A 21,198-nucleotide genomic window follows, 5' to 3' on the forward strand; every position below is an offset into this window, starting at 1 on the left:
ACTGTGGAAACATCACATTTCCTACCTGGTTGCCTGGCCCCAGACTTGGAAAACTGTGGAGAACTGCACAGGGAAAATAAACCATGCTTTTAGGTCTGGCTGGCACTAGAAAATGTTTGTCTCTGCAGCAATGCTACCTTCCAGCAGCAAAAGATTAACAGTACAGTTCAAGCAAAGGGATGGAGAAAGAAAAAAAATATATTAAAAAGCTTTCTTTTGTTGAACACTGAAATCTGTTCACTCTCCCATCTTTTCCTTGAGCACATAGCCAGTTTAATACCCGCTCCCCTTCAAAAAAAAAAAATCAGCAAATATTTGGGTAGAGACTGAACTTCTTTTCTGCACTACCATTGCTACATGGGCTCCTCCTGAGGTGGTGGCAGAGTGGGAATTTTCCATGGCAGCTGGAACACAGCCCGGTCACACAAAGCATCAGCCAAAACCCTGCAAGCCACAGCTGGGGAAGTGGCAGGGCAGTGGAGAGACAGGCTGAGATGCTGTCTGTCTGCTCTTGTATCCCAAAACATGAGTAAGCCTGAAAAAGGCTGTTCAAAGACAACCAAATTTGATGGGATATTGAATTAAAAAACAGGGAAAAGCTTAACTTTGGCAGAAAGGGAAAAAGTTCACCACAAATGTCACCATTTTGTGCTGCATCCTGCTTCCAAACAAGGACTAGAAGCAAATAATACAACAGAGGGTGAAACAGGTTGAACCCCCCACTCAATGCAAATGGATCTTTACTTTTCACAGATATACCTTGCCTTTTTTTTTTTTTAAGAAAAAAGGCCCAACCAACCAAAAACAACCAGAAAGAAAAAACACTCTAGCAACACTTGTGTGATTTTGTCAATAATATTTTTCATCTCACTGCATTGTTTGCTTTGCCCTGTGCTAGCAGAGTGTTCCCAGCACCTGGCCTCATCCAAAAACTAACAGTGGGAAAACCACCACTACGAGGTTACCTGCAAACAAACACAGGAATATAGGGGGTTTCGTTTGCAAGGGCCAGCTGATGTTTAAAAAGGGCGGAAGCATTTTATTGCTTTACTGCCTAGGAATAGAGTCTCTACAAACAGCATCCTCTCTGCTATGCAGGACAAGCAACAGCAAATTACACTCTTGTAATTTAACTATTTAACTCCTCCCCCCCCCAAAAAAAAAAAAAAAAAAACCCCAACAAAAAACCCCAAACAACCATCCACCAAAAACCAACCAACCAACAAACAACTGACCCAAACCAACCCCCCCAAAACCCCCATGCAAACCAAAACACAACACAACCCTCCCTTGTGTCTGAACATGATGTTTAACATCACAAAGGTACCAGCTCCTCCCTACAGCCTTCTCATGCCCCTTTCCCAGCTTGGGGACAAAGCAGGAGTAGCAGAAGAACTGCACAGCACAGCACCAACCACAGCTCGCTAGCCAGGACTCGTCAGACAGAAGTCTTTCAGTCCCTAGGTTTTTTGGGATACTACCCCACTTTGTCACGCAGTAACATCACTCAGCAAACCTCAAGGCGGACGCCACACGCTGCCCTCGGATGCCAGTCAGGCGCTGCCGCCCACCGCCTTTCAAACACCCCAGGTTGCTTTTAAAGCAGAGACACCACCTGCACCACTTTTTTCCTGAGCTAAAGAATTTGCCATCCCTCGCAGAACGTGTGACCAACCACACCGTGATGGACCTCAGTGGGTCTGTCCGTTTCTTGGCTAGCGTCAGCTATGTCCTTTCCTCCTCATAACCCTCCGAGCCTGTGCACCCCTGACTCCCCCAGGACTCAAAAACGCATTTCCCTGTGAGCATCTCTGCTTCTGACTCCAACCTGCGTGGCTGCCTAGAAGTCATGCCCACAGAGTTTAGTGCAAAGCAGAAATGAATTGATATTACTTGACAACATCATCGCCCCCCCGCGACCACCTACTCTTCACCCACAAAGGCTGCGTCCACGCTAACACACGTGGCATAGAGCAGAGCTATCATCCTGCGCCGTGTCAGAGATGCTGAACTCACGTTCATTAATGTTGCCGTAATATTATTCTCCTACGAATCCAAAGATGAGAGGCAAGATACACATTTCACGGTGCAAAAAAGGCACATGCCTAGGGTGATGTTTTTCCTTCCTTACAACTGTTTTTAGCATGCAGCTGCTACAGTAATATCAAAAAGCACATCAGCTAGCACAGCAAAAAAAAATGCTGTTGCTCTCCACTGTGATAAAACACTTAAAAACATTGCTTAATTATATGCAGGAGAATAAGCAGAAGCAAACCAGGGCAAATAATTCTTGCATGATGGATTTGGACCGTAATGATTTACAGAAGAAAATCACAGAAAGAAAGGCAGGTTTTGTGAACTAGAGCAGAGCTTTTAAAAGAGCATTTAAGCCAGAGCTGCCCAGAGGTCCGGTACTTCTGTGGTTCTTTGTAAGCTGAATAAAACACAATTAATGGGGAGGTGTACAGATAGTTACAGCAGTAATTTTCGCAGACGTGAAAAAATAAATTTGAAAGTGCTATACATTTTCAATGCGCGTATGTCAGTGTAGACATTTCTAATTAGAATAAAAACCCCACGTGGATGTTTGTAGCAAGGTGCAATGGCTGTGAATTTTTGCCTACGCAGAAGCATCACTTGATAATTTTCTTTCTTTTAAGGACCAGAGGCTCACACCTTTCAAAGGTGATCAGCAAACCAAGCTGCCTCCAGGACTCCTGACTCCCCCAACATGTCCTATGAAAGTGGATGTCAGCACGCCTGTGAACGGAGGCAGAAGCAAACCCAGCACACATCCTGCTTCTGTCTTGCAACCCTACAGGGTGGCCACACAGAGACTCCACAAAAATACATAGATAAAACAAAAATGAGGGGTTTTGGTGGAGATGAGCTGAGGGTAGTATGAAATGGGGCTTCAAAAGACACCAACAGTAGTAGAAAACCCTGGAGAACTGTGTGCCTAAAGCAATCCATGTGAAAGCTGCCTCTTTACATTAACAGCTCAGCTGCAAGATGACCACTGCATAGAGATCAAGAACCTTATTCTGGGAAATGCAGATATCCTGGACCACCCCCCACCTCAACCCCATAGGCTTTACCAGAATAGGTTGTACCAGGCAGTACTGCGCAATAGGGGTATTTCAGAGTACACTGCTCACAGGCTGCTCTTTTGAACCAAAATGTTCTCATTCGTGCTGCTGCAAAACCAAAGACATGGGGAAAAAAGGTGTTTTTTCTGTGCTGCATGCTATATGAACACAAGAGGCCAAGCCCTTCCCAGAAAAGGGAAAGCTGAGCATCGTGGGCTGTGAATTTTCTATTATAAGTATTCAACTGCAATCACTGGCTTGTATTTTTTTTCCCCCTTTTTTAAAATGCAGGCTTAAGTTCAGTTGCTGAAAACCAGATTAGGCTGATTTTAGCTTCTTCACTCTCTAGGAAAATGATAGAATAATTACTTGGGATGAAAACCAGCACTTTACAGACTGGCCCGTGCCCTGAAACAATATTGATATTGTAGTAACGGTCACTTGTCCCACCCAAGACAGTGGCCTTCAGCTTGGGCTAGGCAGAAGATGGCCTCCCTCCAGGAGGGCACACACCAGAGCGGATGGGGCAAGCACCAGAGTGCCAAGGTGGGGACAAAATCCAGGTTTCCTTGCTTCCCAGTCACTGCTTTCTCCTCCACAGGGCAACCAACCCAGGGCATGCACACGAGACGGGGCACATGTGCAACCACGACTGGCACACAAGGGCTGCAGCTCCCACTGGGTTTCTGAAGTCGGTGCAGTCTGGGAAAACCTTTTTTCCTTGTAGCGTGGGCTTATGCCAGAGGAATCTGCTTTCGTGTCCTGCTGAACACATGGCGTAGCCAGTGCCCTCCGCCAGTCACAGATGCTCAGGGGCAGAGAGGGACCCAAAATCCCAGTGGCACCTACGACTCTGCATGCTCAAAACCCAAAAGGTGCTGGTGGGTGCACTGCTGGGGCATCGCTTTCTCCTTTGGGAAGGAAAAATATGAACTGACCTCTTGCAAACAAGAGGATGCACGAACCACCCATGCAAGATACAGAACACGAGCAGATGTTCTTCATAGCTGCAGGGGGGCTGTACCTCTGTTCAATGCCTTCTGTCGGTGGCTTCCAGGGGCAGCGAGCTCCAAAGATTAGTCACACACCCTGCCAAAATTACCTGCTTTAATCGGTGGTGTGTTTACTCCTAGGGTGGGTACTTGCACGGTCGGAAGAGAGAAATACAGACCAACAGATTTCTTATGAGAGAAACAGAAACATTATAAAAGCATTCATTCTAATTAGTTTAATTACTTGTCTGTGCAGCTCATTGAATCTTCATCATTGGACTGGATTAAAGTCTCTGGATTTAAGTAATGCTTCATATTGAGTTTTCATCCAGCACCATGTGGTGGGCGGACGAGACTCTCAGACACAAAACAAGAATTATTTGTAGACACTATCCTCAGCTACGTGGGTAAAACCTGGATGTATCCATCTTTGATTTTATTCAGGAAAAAAAAATACTCTGTTTGAATATTCAGCTTCATTTCTTTTCAGGCACGATTTTAAAGAGCGGGTTTTTTCTGAGGAAGGGGGTGCGCGTGTGTGTTGTTAAAAGAAGTATCCTTGGCTTAACTTTTAGTAATCACTTCCCATTTTTTAAGATCAAACACCTTAACAGCAATGTCTGGTCCCCTTTCTCCTTCATGCCATCCATCATTCCACAACACTGCCACCTAGACATGGTACAGCTGCATACATTTCCTACATCACTATATTTTATATATTATTACGTATTCTCTCTCTTCAGATTTATTGTTGTTACAGGGACGCTATCAGTTAAATGCCTCCAAAGCAGAAAGAAAATGGGCTATGACAGAATCAAAACATTGTATTTCTTTACTCCACGTGCTTACAAAACTTAAGCAACAGTACGCAAGTTTTTCTGGTTTAGTACTTCTCACACCAGTTGTGTCCCTTGGCAAATTTTTCTGCTCTGGGAACCACAGCACCCTGCCTTTAGTCAGCTGAGTGTCTTTTTTTGAAAAGTAAAATTATCAAGGCACTTACACTTTTGTAGGTGAACTGCAAAGGGGAAAACAAAATGAAAATCACACACACATTCTGGGCATCCCTCTTGCGTGACTGCAGGGTAGAAATAAGTTCCAAATTTCTCAAAAAAGAAAAAAAAAAAAAAAAAAAAAGAAAAAAAAGCTTTCAATTCTCAAGAAGCAGCCCCTAAAGCCTCACAACAAGTGCCCAGAGGACCTGACTGGGGGGAAGGAGTGAGGGCTGAGGTCAGGAGATGATTTGGTGACCACTTCCTAGAAGGGTTTAGATTTGAGGGAAAGAAAGGAAGAGAAATCTAGGTCATGTCTGAACAAGACAGGCGATACGTGCAGACTTCTGGGATGCCCGGCCAACCCTGTCCAATACGGGAAGCAGACTTTGCATCAGCCTCATCCAACACAACAGCAGCACTGAAGGAGTTTACGGAGCTCCCAGAAGAGAGGAAAGAGCTCAATAATTAACAGAAAACATTAGTAACCTGTGTGTGTCTGTAGCTGCACACCTCCCCCTTTGACTCATTCATGATGTGTTAGAAAAATGCAGATGGTTTGTGATTTATAAAGCTGATGAGTCACTGTACCTCTTCCCCCCCTCCTCCAAGGGCTTCTCTGTGTATCTTCACGTTCCCTGATGAAGAGTACAGACAAGAGGATAAAACACTACAAGCAGCCTAGCGTAACATCTCCCTCCCACGGGATGCTTTTTAACTCTGCCCCCCAAACACTGCTATTCTTCCCTCCTGCCCCCATTTCCCTCTCCACTCGTCTACGCCCCGGTGAACTCGAGGGCTATCACTTCAAGTCATCCAGATAGACACTGCTTACACAGCCTGAACCTCTACACCACGGGGAAAAGCTTCGGTACACAATCATTTCCCCTTTTAAAACATTAGGTCTGACTTACAATTGCGACAACTAAAAATAATCACTTCCTGAATGGGAAGCCTTGAGCTACAGTGCCAGGCGCTACTGGAGGAAGCCCAAAAGCTGCGTTCGGGGTACATAGCAGCACCTCTGAGCCCACCAGATGCAACAGAAACATTCACCTCTACATTTCCAGAAGCAGGAATTCCAACACACCTCCTTTGGAACCATACCACCCCTGGAAACTGCCAAATGGATTTTCACAGGAGCTGGACACCCAGCGTCCTCCAAACTCAGCCAGAGGACACCAAACCAATCTGATGTCCAAGGCACTTCAGGACAGCTCCAGTTTTAAGGACATGAACAGTCAGCTGTTGGCCTGCCTCACATGGTTCGATACCCTGAACCAAGGAGGCAAACCTCAGGCATTCCATGCCCAAAATACCACATTTCTGTCTGGGGGTGCGAACAGACCCCCAGTGCACGTAGGCCTGCTGGCTCGGGGGAACATGCTTGCGAACACCCGTGCTGCCTGTGCCCATAGCCAGGTCAGGTCTCCTGCTTGCTAGCCAAGTTCAGATGAATGACCCCAAACTGCTGGCAGATGATGCACATGTGTTTCCTAACCTGGATCTCTAGGAGACTCCTGTGACACAGATGAACCCCTGTATTGCTGGGAAAATACATCTTCCTCAAACCTGACACAATTTTTTTCCCAACCGTAGCTGGTGCCCACCCTCCCAGCCAAGACAGACAAAAAAACAGATGTCCACAGGCCACATCTCTGCTGTCCCAGCACACAGGAAAGGTGGCGGCTGCTGCTGGTTAACAGGAACGAGGTGCTTGGAAGAAAGAGTATGTGCCTATGCAGTGCTCTGCTGCAGTCTGACCTCCTCAGCTCCCTTGGGCCCCAGTGATAAGCAGATCTGGTTCTGCTGAGGGGCTTTGCAAGTATCTTGGTGTAAACAGCATGCACTCTCATCTTGTTGCATTTTATATTAAACTTCACTGTGTTCGACTTGCTTAAAGGGAAGGCTGTTTCAAAAGTGGCCTTCTATCAGCCCATGAAAAACGTAGTTCCACATTTGGAGGCTTTTCTTCTCTAAAAGCAATGACACAACTTCCACCAACGACATAAAACAGGTATTTTTTCTGGGTCCTTTCCCCTCATGTAGAAGTCCGCCTTAGTTAACGACCTCTGGTGATCAGAGGATCCCACAGGCCCAGTATTCAAGAGGCTTTACAGCTGTTAAGACATCTATCCTCACAGCAGGCCTGTGAATTAAGGCGCTGATATTATCCCCGTTGCTCAGATGGGCAATTAAGGCATGAAGAGAGTGTGGCTGAGGCTTCGTTACATGGCCAAGTCAATTTACAGCTTGCTGCCACCAAAAGGCATGGGGTAGCGACAGTGCAAAAATTACGCCTTACCCAAGGTCTTCACCAGTGCTGGAAACTGCATCCAGGTTTTCTGTGCTACAGGCTACTGCTCCATCCTCTGCTAAACTCAGGTTATCCTCCTGCCTCACGAGCCGAAAAATATTTAACAGCCCCTGCAAAAGGAACTGGTACTCTTAGATGAGGTCTCAACAAACAAGCACACAAGTCACACCGCCACCACAACTCTCACCAGCAGGCTCACGGGAGGAAGCAAAAGTCTGAAGATCAAAGGTCTGAACTATCTGCCTTCCCCCAGAAATCACTCATCGGGCCAGGTGCATGTATGCAGCAGAAAAGCCTGTCTGCTTCCCACAGTGCCAAAACTTCCTCTACCCTTACACAAGCTAAAAGCTACCTTCCTCTGCAGCTGCAGCAGAACACATCACAAGCAGAGCTGCACCAATTCCCTCCATCTTCCCTTGCTTGAACCCTACAGTTCAAGAACTCTTCCCCCTTCCATTTTTTGGCCTAAATTCTGCAAAAATCCAGTAGTTTAGAGATGGTTCCTGTGCAATGAAGACCTTCTCATGACAACCCCATCTCATCCAAAGTCTGTGGGCACCATCAATACAGTTGTTTTCTTCTCTCTCTGGCTCTGGAGGCCCCAGAAGAGTTGATCCACACCTCTTTCAGTCCAAGATGTATTTTTTTCCTATAGCTGGTAACGCAAGCTGAGTGTTCCAAGCATACTTCACATTATCCTTTCATCAGTTCCTCTGTCAGCTCTGAGGTCAAACACTGAAAATGACCCTCTAAAAGATGCTTAGCTACTCTGTTTTCCATCATCCTAATCACATGCTGTGCCTGTTGAAGTTGTTTTATTACATCTGCTGTACTTCATCTCCTGCAATTCCCACTTAGATCACCCGCACACATCATTTTCCCCTTACTGCCTTCAAATTTTATCTCGGTACTTTGTTTGCAAAGCATATTTAATTATTTCTCCTTCTCCTAGTAAGAGCCCAGACCTCAAGCCCATACAAAACACTTTGCTTTAGTATAATCCTATAAACGGTGTGACAGAAGACCTATCACATGTTCAGCAGAAGAGGCAGAGAGACAATGAATAGCAAGGTCCTCTAAAACATTGGCGTGCTTTCCCTTCACTGCAGGTCACTTCCCCCAGCTGACTGTGCATTTAAGACATCTAATACAAGACCAAAAGCCACCAGCTATTGCCCATCATTGGAAACCAGAAGCCAGCTGAAACATCACTGATGTTCCAGATGTCTACACCATCTGAAGCTCAAAATTAACAGTTGCTTGGAGCTGAAGTTATTCACAAAGTAACACTGTTCTAATTTCTTCTGTCATCCAACAAATATGCTCCTAATCAAGTACTTATGTTCCATAGGAAGATCATAGACTATACATAGAATTTTTAAATTTAAAAAAAAAAAAAAAAAAGGAAGAGTTAGAAAGGCTTTCAAAACTACACTGGCTTATGGGGAAAAGGCCCGCCTTGCCACGCGGTATGCTCAGATTTCGGGTGGGTGTGTATAGTTTATTAAGCATCCCTACAGGCATTAATTAGGCAGGCAAACAAATGCATTTTGCCCCTGGGGATCACGGGATCCAAGGAGCTTCCTCTTCCTCCCAGCAGCACCCGCTGCTGCTGCTGCTGCTGCGATTAGTCACAGGGCAGAGCGGCTGCCCTCTGTGCACACTAACAGTTTTGCTGTTGGGAGAATTTGGCATGGCCACAAAGGACCTTTGTTCGTGCCAGAAGTTGGACACACAATGCAATCCTTCCCCCTTGTCACACAGAGTTGGGTTTCCATAGCTGAGTTAGAAACGCTCCCCGACAACTGCCACCCACCAGCCCAAACACCGTCCCCCTCCCAGACACAAACTCTTTCCCACGTCAGGCCCCGCGGGACAGAGGGGAGCAGTCACTGCTTTTTGGGGCTTTCATTCCTGCGAACTCTAACTGGACTTGCAGCAGAGATGGGCCTGAGTGACTGCTGGAGCTCTGCCCTCAGCCTCCTCGCAGGACTTTTGCTACCTGGATACTAAAAGACCACCTGAATATAAGGCTCTCCAATTTCCAGGTATATTCTCGTCCTCAGGAGGCCAGAAACTTTGCAGATAGATCTGATCTAACAACATGTGATTCCTTTGTGCCACGTTTCCCCACTGTGTTTAATCTGCCAGCCTCTGTGTATATATATATATTATTTATTTCAGCACAACAGCTCTGGGGCACTGCTTTGAACCCAGCCTGTCCCACCTTTCCCTCATCTGGCCATTGCAATGAGGGTCCCCGGGCCAGGACAGGAGCTGCCAGCACCCAGGAGCTCTGGGAAAGGATGCTGATACGGGTGGCAGGGGACTGAGGGTGAGTACACCTTGACACAATGACACTGGAAAAGGAGTGGGATGTAGCAGGATGCGAATGTCTGCGTTTTCATTTTACCCGGGAAATACAAAGAGGAGAAGATTACTGGATCGCACAAATGATTAAATATCCCAAATCAAAAGAAACAATGCTTCTTTTGGAAACACGCAGTGGAAAAGAGTGAAAAGAATCTTTGGAAATAACTGGTTTCAGAAGACCCGATTAGGTATTAAAAAAAAAATAATTAACTGACACACTCATAAATACAATCAGTCCAGCACAAGCCGTGCCTTTGCAGGCTTCTGCCACAGAGTGTGCCACAAAGAAGCACACGTTTTGTTTCTTCCACTTCTATTCTTAAACATCGAGGGATGCAGAACAAACCAGTTCCTACTTCCAAAACTGAGTTTGATCTGGACCATCCAAAGCCTTGATGCTTTGGTGCCTGCCCGGAACACCCCTTACATTCCCAAACCACAAAGGGACCACGTTTCACCCAGATTATTACTATGCTGAAGAACAAACAGCCAAGGAAAACAAACAAACAAACAAACAAACTAACTGGCGAAACCTCCCATTCATTTATTTCTTACCAGCAGAAGCATTTGCCATCAGAACACCTTAAAGCATGACAAAGTATGCTTTGGTGGTTGCCTCCTCCCATCTCCTCCCATGCATTTTCATCCAGGCGTAGTCCCTATTCCCCATGCGGGGCCGAGTCATCGCAGGCATCGGCTTCTTTGTCTCTCTGGTGCCTGGATTCCCCCAGGGCTACTTCATAGCATGTCCAGATGAACAAACTGTAACAATGATGCTTGAGCAATACTTGAGAAATGCAGAAAAGGAGGAGAATTGCTCCTTAAAACATTTTCTCACTGAAGGGTATTTATCTAAATCCTTTTTATTTTTTTTAGATGTTTTTTATTATGATTATTTTAAACGGGGTTTCTTCTCCTCCAGTTTCTGGGAGGCCAGGACCAGGTCTGCAGCAGCGTGCCCAGGGCTTACGCTTGCTCCCACCCGCTCCAGCAAAATCTCCTCCTTCCTACTCTCTCCCCTGCACTGCAAAACAGGCTCCAACCAACCAGTCATCAAAATCCGGCATGACACTAATATTCAATATTTGTTTGCCAAAACACATGTGTCCTCCTTCCAAGGGAAGAGGAGGGAAAAAAAAAAAAAGATCCTTAATGATATAATTTCAAGAACCACTGATATTGTGACCAGCTTGCATTAATTTAGTTCATCTCCCAGTTTACAGCGTTTACATCTCCCAGTTTTACCGTGAAAATTTATCTCTCAAAATGAAAAAGCCACCAAACACCCCACTATGAACTCCGTGTGATGTGGCAGCTCTTTCCATGGCAACCCACCAGCACCCAGCCTGCTGTTCCACACGGACTTCGCTGCACAGCAAAGGAAGGCAGGGAAAGAGCCTGCTGAAAAGCTCTGGCTGTCGGCTTCAGCCTGGCAACCCTGTCACCCCAGGGAAGCAGAGGCACTGGGGAATGGCAGCACTCCCACCGCCTCACTGCCGAGGAACGCATCTTAGCTCCAACTGTCAACCAGCTGCTCGGTCATTTGCAGGTTGGTTGGTTTGCTTGCTTTGTAAAGCACAGTCAACGTATTTTGTTTCCTAAACAGCACGGAAAATTACCTTTGTAGTCCCCAAATTGTTTTCTGTACCAGACAGGAGTGGAATTAAGGCAACAGGGCCATGTTCTCAGATGGTCTCTACATCTAACAGCAGGATGCTCGCTGGGGGACATCTCCTTTTGGAGGACAGGCAGAAGCTTGTGTTGCTCCCAGCACTGGCAGGACAACCATGCTGGGGTCACCACTGCCATGGGCAGCCCCAGCCAATATGGAGGGCAGGCAGGCAGGGTGCTCACCAGCTCCCGCCCACACCTCCGCTAGCCATCGCTGGATGCTGTGCCTGATGTCCTGCTAGGACCAAGCCGCTATTGCTGCGGCACCAACTAAACATGGGCTAGGCTCTCAAGCTTGCCTAGCCACGTAGTCAAACCCTTTGTGTAACTAACTGGGATCCAAAACTGACACACAAGCCAGCTTCCAAGGATTTTGCACCCCTTCCCCTCTTCCCAGCAGCATTCCCTCCTGTCTTATCACCTGCAAGACTCTGCCTTAAGCACCACGATAAGCCTGGACCGCTCCAGTCTGGGTAACTTCTCCTGCGGCTTTATGTGAAAGTTTAGTTGCACAACAGTTTCAGAGGTTTAGGAAAACCCACGTTCCACAGAAAGAGCTGATGCTATTATCTGTAGTCTCCTGACCACAAAATCCAACTAAGAAGGGAGGAAGGGGAGAGAGAATAGTCGCATCAGTAAGGCTGGAGAGGGCAGAGACCTGAAATCACATCTCAGAGGAGCATTCATCAGCCATCACCTCTCAAATTCAGCCTGGGCTTCAGGCCTCTTTCCCAACAAAAGCATTGGCAAAACACACGTTTCTGTGTAGAACTTCAGTTCTAGCAGGCCAGCTGCCTGCTGACAGGGAGACATGTGATGACGAACGTTTCCTGAAGCAACTCCTGTGATATTCAGGAAACTAGATCAAGACTTAGTGCATGCTCCTCACCTGAAAGAGGAACCAAGGAAAAACAAAAGCCAGAAGAAACCAACGGAATTCTTGAATTACTTTTGTCTTTCCTCCCCCAAATTCCTCATCTTCATGATTTCTTTGCACCGTGGAGGTGATCTGCTTCTCCTCCAATGCCTTCTGGCTCTTCCAACCCCACCAAGTGTTTAGGGTGTGAAGGAAGCTTGGGCAGAAGAAACCAGACAAGCTGCTCACACAGCTCCTGATTTGTGTGGCCTCTAGAAATGCTCCTGAGAAGCAGTCCCTGCAGAGGAGGGCTGCTCCTGCCTTGGGGAGGAATCAGACCCAGTATTACCCAATACACTCAGTTCCCCTGCTGTCTCCTGTGGCCTCACAGCAGTAAATTAAAGGGTTAAAAAAATAAGTCAGAGGTGAGAAAGAGAGGGAGCAAGAAAGCCTTAACATCCCATCCTGCTCATGAAGTCCACGGGCCTCTGCTCTCATTTTGGGGAAAAAAAAATTACAAAAAAATAATTTCTAAAGCAAAGTTATCCAGCGCGTGGTACCGCAAGAGGAGGGAAGAGCCAGGGAGCGTGGAAAAAGCTGCAGAGCCTGTAATGGAAAATCCTTACTCAGTCACTGAGCAGTCCTCTCGTAACACTTATTAAAATAAAGCGAATATGATGAAACACAGGCCAATTGCATACAACGCTGCTGAGAAATTGGATCCGGCTGCTGCAATCGGCTCCCAAACCCCTCCTCTCCAAATACTGGTGGCTCACATCGGCGAGCTGCATTCAAACCAGCCCTGGGCAAGAAGGGACGGGAGAGACAAGACAGGACGGGTCACCCCGTGTTTGATTCATCTTCAGAGCAGGGGCGGTGTCTAAATCTTTGCTGGTCTCTGTCACTTGCCAAGGTTCAAACGCGGCATCTCTAGCCATTTCCTAACGATGAAAGGTGGCACTAAATAAAAAGAGTTCAAGGGTGATGTCCATGGAAGTTGGTTTAGCTGATGCACGAGTGAGTGAGAAAGGAGCCTCAATATTATGTATAGGAAAGCAAGTTAAAAAAAGGGTCTCTCTTGTTTTCTTATCTTCATTTGCTTTTAATTCTCAATCTTATTCCTTCAAAACTCAAGTCAAACAAGGACAGACAGATTTTACTCCTTTTGTGGAATAAATCAGCCTAACTGCTGAGGTCAGTGTTTTCAGACCAATGCATAAAAGCAGAAGACTCGGCTGAGGAAATTCGGTGCTGGCTGATTCATCCTTTAGAAAGGACGAAGAACAGCCAACCCAGCACGTCGAGTTTGTTCCTTTGAAGGGCGAAACAATTTAGCGTTGGTATCAGATGGCAGGCACCGAAAACAAAACAACAACAACAAAAAACCCACCAAAAAAAAATCCACCATAAACCTCTTCCAGCCTGCCCTGAGGTTATCTTCTCAGGGCTTCAAACGCTGAACAATGGGAAAGCCCCTGTGGTCCATCGAGCTTGCAGTGAAGCGATGTGGAAGGCGTCCTTCCCTGTTCACTTAGCATGGTGGCTCAGCACTGCTGCTTGCCCCGTGTCTCCTGCCCCTGACATGCAGGGGAAGACCAGGGCAACATAGTGGGAGAGGAACCACAAATTATTTAACCCACTGGAAGGGGCTTCAGATAGGATCCACACCTCATGGTTCAGAGGACCCAAAGCGCTACCTGAGGTTTGAGAAAACAAAACCACCATCACCAGCCCCAAAACCACACAGCAGAAACCCACCAAAAACATACTACGGGAGGGGGGCCAAGTGCAATGAGATTTCACTCAGATCTGAAGTAAAAAAATCAAGAGGATATTAGTGGGGGAAAAAAAAAAAAGCCTTTCCTCCTTGGATAACCCCATTTCAAGATGGGGGCATATACATACATGATGTATATGAAGCTATACAAAAACAGTGCATGCATCGCTGTTTCCTTAGGGTGCAAACAGCACTAGGAAAGAAACACCTTTCAGCCTTGGCCCTCTGCTCGCTTCCAGTCCCGAGTGACTCAAAAGAAGGGCTGTCTGAAGATGCTCAATAGAGGGTCAATCTTTCCCAGCAGGTAGGAGAGCTATGAATCAATTGCTTTAAAATAAAAAACAACAAAAAACCCTGAGGCTTGCTGGGAAGAAGTAAAATTGCGGATTTAAAAAAAAAAAAAAAAAAAAAAGGTAAAGATGAAAAGCACCTGTAACCTCTTTAATGCAGCACTGAAGTTCTTCTGAAGAGAAAGCACCGAAATGATAAGAAAGAGAAAGAAAGGAAAAGAAGAAAGCAGCCCATTGACACCAGCTACAGATAAATTTTTTTAATGGGCATTAGGTCAGCAGGGCATTTTCCATCTGCCCTGCTTAAACCAGAGCTTTGATGATGTTACATGTGTGATTTTAACAGAGTATTTATCCTGGTGGGACCGTAAGTTTATTTTGTGTGTGTGTGTGTGCACTCGCACATGGATAATAGCCGAGGGTTTTCCTGAGGGGAAGAAGGGTGATCTGTAGGCAGATGATGAAAACAGCAGGTGTTGGGATGCTGACAAGGGGAAGGGGGAGAGAAAGGAACAGGCAACAGCAAAGGGCTACAAGGGCTTGGACAGAAGGGAAGAGGAGAATAAATACAAAAAAACTTCCCACCTTCCCTCCACCAGCAGAGCCCTGGTCAGCGCTCCAGGATTTCCTCTCCCATGCCAAACGCACAGGAGCTGCAACGTCCCCTCATTCCCACCCAATTTTAGCCCAACCTACAGGAATGCCCATCTCAATTCAGCATGTTGGCCGAGGCAGCAATGATAAAACCACATTTTTGGTCTGTTTTGCTAGTGATTTCTATCTACACATAAACAAAGGCACCCCAAGCCTCCTCCTTCAAAAAGGCTACAAAACAAAGAAAGATCACGAATCCACATTCTGCTTTTCTTTCAAATTCCACAGTGCTGTTCCAATCTAATTTAATAAGGGCTGTGTAAACACACCAGAGCCTGTAAGAGTTCCCAGTGAATTAAGCTGCTTGACTAACACAGTGGAAGTTAAGGAAGAATAGCTAGAAGTTAAAGTCTATGTTTAAAGCTCAGACTAAGGACAGATGGAGCAGGTTTGGAAGCTAGCTTTCCGAAATCCCTACCCTACAGCCTTAGTAACATCTTAAGTTTAATTACCGCAGTTTCAGGTCACCATAATTGGACCAGGTTATACTTTCTCTTAAGGTGTAAAAGATCCCTGGAGAACACCACTGTTTGTGCCAGCACCGATCCACTATACACTTAACTGCACAAAATATGCTTAACTACGCACAATGCCTTTTAGTTGAGTACGTCCTATAAACCCCAAACAAGCCCAGAAAATCTTTTTCTGCCCATCACATTACACACGGCAGTGGCATTACCCAAAGTGGTCACTGTTTCAGGAAACCTGAAGGCCTGAAGAACAGTGGCAGACACAAAGAACAAAGCAGAAGACATCCCTGTCTCTATGGGGAACCTCCACCACAGGCAGCACGAGTGTAGCGATGCTACAGATGAATGATGCATGGATTCACTTTGTCCTTGGGCAGGTGAAGTTGGGGTAGGCAAAAAAGCACTCAAGACCCAACAGAAAGCTTAATATTCACAAGTTGCTGTAAGAACCACCAAGGAGTTAACAATTTCCAGTGGTTTTACTTTACAAGGGGCAAGATAGAGATGGGGATACATTTTCAAATTTAATTTTACATTCCCTGAGGATTATATTCCAGGAAATTACTCTGTTATGTGAACATTGTTACTGCACGACATTTTGGTCCCATTATCTCAAGAGTCTTTTTGGCATGTATGTCAGATGTGATTCACCATATGTTTAATGACATGCAACACACTGGTTCAAATATATCCCACTAATGCAACACGCCAAGAGAACCTTTATTTTCTTATGATTCAAGTTACAATTTAACTCAGAAGTGCCTCAGTCACACAGTTCTCATCCAATTTTAAGATCTCCCATGTAGATTTATGGAACTTTAAACAACAAAAGAAAACCTCTGGAGACAGATAAAACTGCTTCTCATAAATTTGAGAAAGACAGGATATGGTTTAACTGTTAGCACTAGAAACATCCCAATCCCAATACCTTCTCCAGCATTTTTGAGCTATTCATGTAAAGTGGTTTCTCTGTATTATTACTAGGCAGGATTCTCCCAGATCATCAGTTTTTCCCCAATCACAACTTCAGCGCTGCAAAACCAAACAAGCCCCAATATCTGTCCCAAAGAGTTCAAACACTATTTCCCTATACAAAGGGGAGTTAGGAGGATTATTAGCTGTAAATTGCTTTGAACGTAAAAAAAAGGAAAAAAAAAAAAGTGTTAAATATTGCTGTCTCCATGAGTCAACACATACGCTTCAAAACTCTCTACTAACCATTTTATGCTATGATAAAAATAGCAATTTTGCAATAAGCTAGATGCTCTACAATCAGTGGCTCAGGAACAACAAGCAACACCAAGCATTACTGTCTCTTGACAATAGCCCCTTGCAGGCAAATTTGTTTTAAGGTTAAACCAAACAAATTTCAACTCGTGCAGTCAGACAAATTTTGTTCAGTCCCTTCAGGCAAAGGGCTGGGCATGCTCCTGCCCTGCAGAGGGCAAAGAGCGAGTGGTGCCCACCAGAATGACGTCAGCCTTTGCAAAGGGGGGACCACCATCCCGGACTTCTTATGGAACGTGGCTCACCTTGGGTTATCCACTGCTGTGGTGAAGGCGCACAGAGCAACCTGGCACCCAGCTTCTGCTGAAGGGGGTCTTGGATAAAGGGATAAGGAGCAGCAGAGGAACACCAGTCACCCCCAGTAACCCACAGAGGAAAGGATGCACAGGCTGGCAGTGTGCATGAATTTAGCAATGCTATCAGTCATCTTTTTGACTAAATAAGAAAAAAAATCCACCAAATTCACTTACAGGAATATAAAGCCCCCTTCCCTGACCTTCCAATTGCCTGGAATAAAATCCAGGCTTTGTAAAGCAGCCACAGACTAATTTTCAGATGTGTCCAGTACCTGAATTTCCAAACAATTTAATGGGACCCCAGGAGTTCAGTATCCTGGAAAAAAATGGTACACATTTCATACAGGCGTCTGACACAGTCACTAGCGTGACACAGTTCTTACAGCAACTTGTGAATATTAAGCTTCTTGTTAGGTCTTGAGTGCTTTTTTCCCCAGCAAATATGCCAGCTATGATGTTATCTGGGTCTGCACTGCCATCCCAGCCGAGGCTCCCACCGGCAGGAAGAGCCAGGGAAAGCAGCAAAACACACACCGAGGTACATAATGCCCCAGCCGGTCTTGCTGAAGCAAATGGAATGGATAGATGGCTCATTCACTCAAGTAGATTAGGTGGTATCCAAGAAGAAAAATACAGCTAATTACATGAACTCTTTGAACATCAAGTATTTCCTGAGAGGTGACACTGGGGACTGTCCCTCCTTTTAGAGGTCTCAAGGAAGAGCACAGGCACCAAGCAGTGTTGGACAGTGCCAGCCAGATTAATCCTGCTGGAGCCCCCTGAAAACCAAAGCGAGTTGACTGATAGCAACTGACGGTGCTGCCCAAAAGAGGGTCATTTCTCCCCCAAAACACACCTGGTGCTGGACAGCCATGACAACAGCACAGAACCTGAGCAGGCTGTCACGCTCAATGCACCCAGGAGCCTCCACCTGAGCGGACATGACACTGGGAGCAGGCAAGGCCACAGACATGCACCGCATGGGGCAAGAACTGATGCATTTTGAAATCATCATTTATTGCAAAATTCTGGGGTTTGGAAGCAGCACAAAAGCAGCACACTTTAAGGGAGGCTTTAATAGCCAGTGGGTGGTTGGCATGGCATCACCTTGGTGCTCAGGTTGTTGGGAAGGGGTCTTGGAAAGGGATGCTGCAATTTTCCAGCAGCTGTCACACTAACGATGCCACACAGCACTCAGAGCTCATTACATTGATGTTACCACTGCTAAATTTACAGGCATATGTTTCAGGCAGCCACAGAAGAGGACACGACACCTGAGCCCAGTGCCCCATCCCACTGACATATCCCAGAGCACAGTAAATAGCCTGAGGTTTTTAGGAGAAGCAACAGCTTCAACACATAGCTATGACTGGCCAGAGACCTGATGGGCACAGCTGTATATTTGCTGGAAGACAAAGTGACATGTTGCAGAAGCCAGGTGTCAGATGCAGAGATGGCGATTTGCAGGGGTAATTCACCAGCTAAACCTACTAGTTGGGGGTTTTTTTGTATTTGCTAACTGGGAAGCCCCAGCCACTGGTGGTGGCACAGTAAGCCCCCTCCCACAGATGTGGCACCTCTGGGTGAGGAGCGCATGTACAAACGAGCAGAGCAGTGCTAGGCAGGTATGGAGCCAAGCCTCCATGAGGCTGAAGCAAGCCAACATACTGCAAGGATCACATGGCTCCATCGCTTGCAAGTGCTGTGCTACGCAGCACTCCTAACCCAGGGATGCTGCTCAGAGCCGCAGCCTAGAAACTCCCCACCCTCACAAATGAGATTTTTTTCTTTTTTCCACATTTATTCCTTTTGCAACTAGCTTATGAAACCCTCCAAATTCCTTGCTACTTGTTTTGCTATTTAAAGGCTCTTTTGGAGTCACCTACCCCTCTCCCAAAACCAAGGGCAGCTAACACACTCTTCCCTTCCCCACTGCCACCACAGCAGCTGTTTGGAGGTCACCATCTCCCTCCCCTCTATCTGTCATGTCCCTGAGTGCACAGCTCTGCATGGACCAGATACCCCATGACTGCAGTGTGGTGCTGGGGCCACCTCAGGGGCTGAGCACAGGATACTTTTCCATCTGGTTGGTCTCAGGCTTAAGGACACATTGGAGCAATTCCCTGCTGGGGTGGGAGATGTGCCCACAGCGGTAGCATGGGCAGCCCAAGGGGATGGCAGTGCACACCCCGCATGCTGGGGATGCAAACCTGATCCCCAGCCTGCCCTGTTTCCGACACTCAACCCCCCTCTCCAGGATCCCCAAACGTGATGTACATTAATGGCAAGCTCTGGAAGCTTTACACCACTTTTCACACGCTGGGCATACCTCTGATTTCACAGCCACCTCTGGTGGTCAGGGCTAGCACGAGGCTAACGTATGCAGTCAGGAGTTCACCCAAATGACACAATTACTCAGCCCAACTTGGCTGGAAAGAGATGGTCATAGATCCTCACGACACCCATGAAATATGGCCTTCAGGTTTTCACTGACAGTAAAGGCACTTTTGGATCTTCTCTTACAGAAGCTGTGCCACTTTTTTATACTAACGGCCCAAAACTTAGCGCTGCCTGTTGCAGCACTACACATCACACTATCACTGCCCAAGTTTCTTCCTTTTGGTAACACACCCCAAAAGGAATGGGAACGTGTTCATAATGAAGCAACACCTATTAAGGGTGCACTCCCTTCCCCACCACAGGCACATATGAGCTGCTTTGCACCTATTTGCAAGTGCTTTCTCCAAGTACCTTGGGAGTATTTGCAGAGAAGCTGATCCTAGCTTGTTGAAGTCCTCTGAAATTTTGCTACTGACTCCAGCAGAAGCAAGAACAAAGAAGAAAGTTGCTCCTCCTTTGCACTCCTCCAAGATCAAAGGGATGACCTGCCCGTGGCCACTCAGTGGGCTCTATTACTTAAGACAAAACCAGTGGAGAGCAAGGTTACATCAAGATGGCAATCCACTGAATACTTTACAACAGAGCTAAACCCCCCCAGCCATGCAGTTCCTCTTCATATTTATAATAATGAATGCATAACTATTTATATAACTATCTAGTGATTATTACACAAATATAAAATATATTTTCTTATCATGTCATAACAAATAATAATAAATGCCAGACCATTCCCCACCCTAATGGGACTTGAGCCTCCTCCTATAGTAAATCCTGAGCACCGTATTCACTCCTCATCCTTCCTACACACACTCACGGCAGCACCAAACCCAGCCGCCCTGAGCGCTGCGGGGTTTGATTCATCCGTAGCAAGCCTGGCTGGATTTCAGAGCATGGCAAACACAGTTACAGTCTGGTTTGAGGTGTGCAAGCAGAAGACCGTACTTGGAGAAGTGCAGACAGGAAACATGCCAGATTGTTTATACCTGAGTCATGACTAATGTTGACAGTGAAAAACCCAGACAACTCAGAGACCACTACAGCGCTCGGTGCCTTACAATGCTCTACCCTAACTCCACCAAACAGCAAAACTGAGACTAAGCACACATTACTCATGTAAATATCACGGTTGCATTGTGTGAAACTATTTGTGATGCAAAGCACGTGATATACCCCCCCACACACTGCATTTGCTGGGTGAGGAGACAGGAGCATAATCTCCAATACATGAGCAGACTACTTGCAGGTTCAAGTGCTCCTGCTTCAAGTATGTCAACCTCCTGATGTCCAACAGACACCCCAGCAAGCGAGCAGGCACTGGGAAGGCACTACTAAAAACTACCGACAGCAGCAGAAGATAACAGAAAGGTCTGGGACAGGTGAAGATGGAAAAACTCCAGGAAAATTCACTGCCACTTTTGTCACTTCCAGTCTCTCTTCCTCTAATTCACCTGACTATCCCATCCTTTGATGTTCTTTCTTACCAGGCAGACACAGAAGTAGCAGTGCATGTTTTTAATCAACTGGGACCATCAAAGAGAAAAGCTAGCAATGCCTGGGTTAGCTCTAAGTGTAAGTAAGGAGTGAGGGTTTGAGTGAGGGGAAGAGACCCCATACTCCAGTTACATGGAGATTTGCGACAGATCACTGACTTGCAACAGAAGGTGCGTGCACAGATCCCAAACCATCATTAAAAAAAAAAAAAAAAAAAAAAAAAAAAGCACCCTTGGGCTTCAT

General features: G+C 46.2%; 1 protein-coding gene across 7 annotated transcripts in view; it reads right to left on the reverse strand.

Annotated features, from left to right (window-relative positions):
* ZHX2 (zinc fingers and homeoboxes 2) overlaps nucleotides 1-21,198 on the reverse strand; it is a 76,969-nt gene that overhangs the window by 14,313 nt on the left and 41,458 nt on the right. Inside the window, exon 1 of one of the 7 annotated variants that reach the window (XM_080378216.1) lies at nucleotides 7,379-20,298. The exons of the other annotated variants lie outside the window; for them this stretch is intronic. The gene's annotated coding sequence lies outside the window, so the exon portion shown is untranslated. Of the gene's footprint in view, nucleotides 1-7,378; nucleotides 20,299-21,198 lie in introns of those variants that run through there. 7 annotated transcript variants of the gene reach the window in all.

This window comes from Falco punctatus (assembly GCF_963210335.1).
Source record: "Falco punctatus genome assembly, chromosome: 3".
NCBI lineage: Eukaryota > Metazoa > Chordata > Aves > Falconiformes > Falconidae > Falco > Falco punctatus.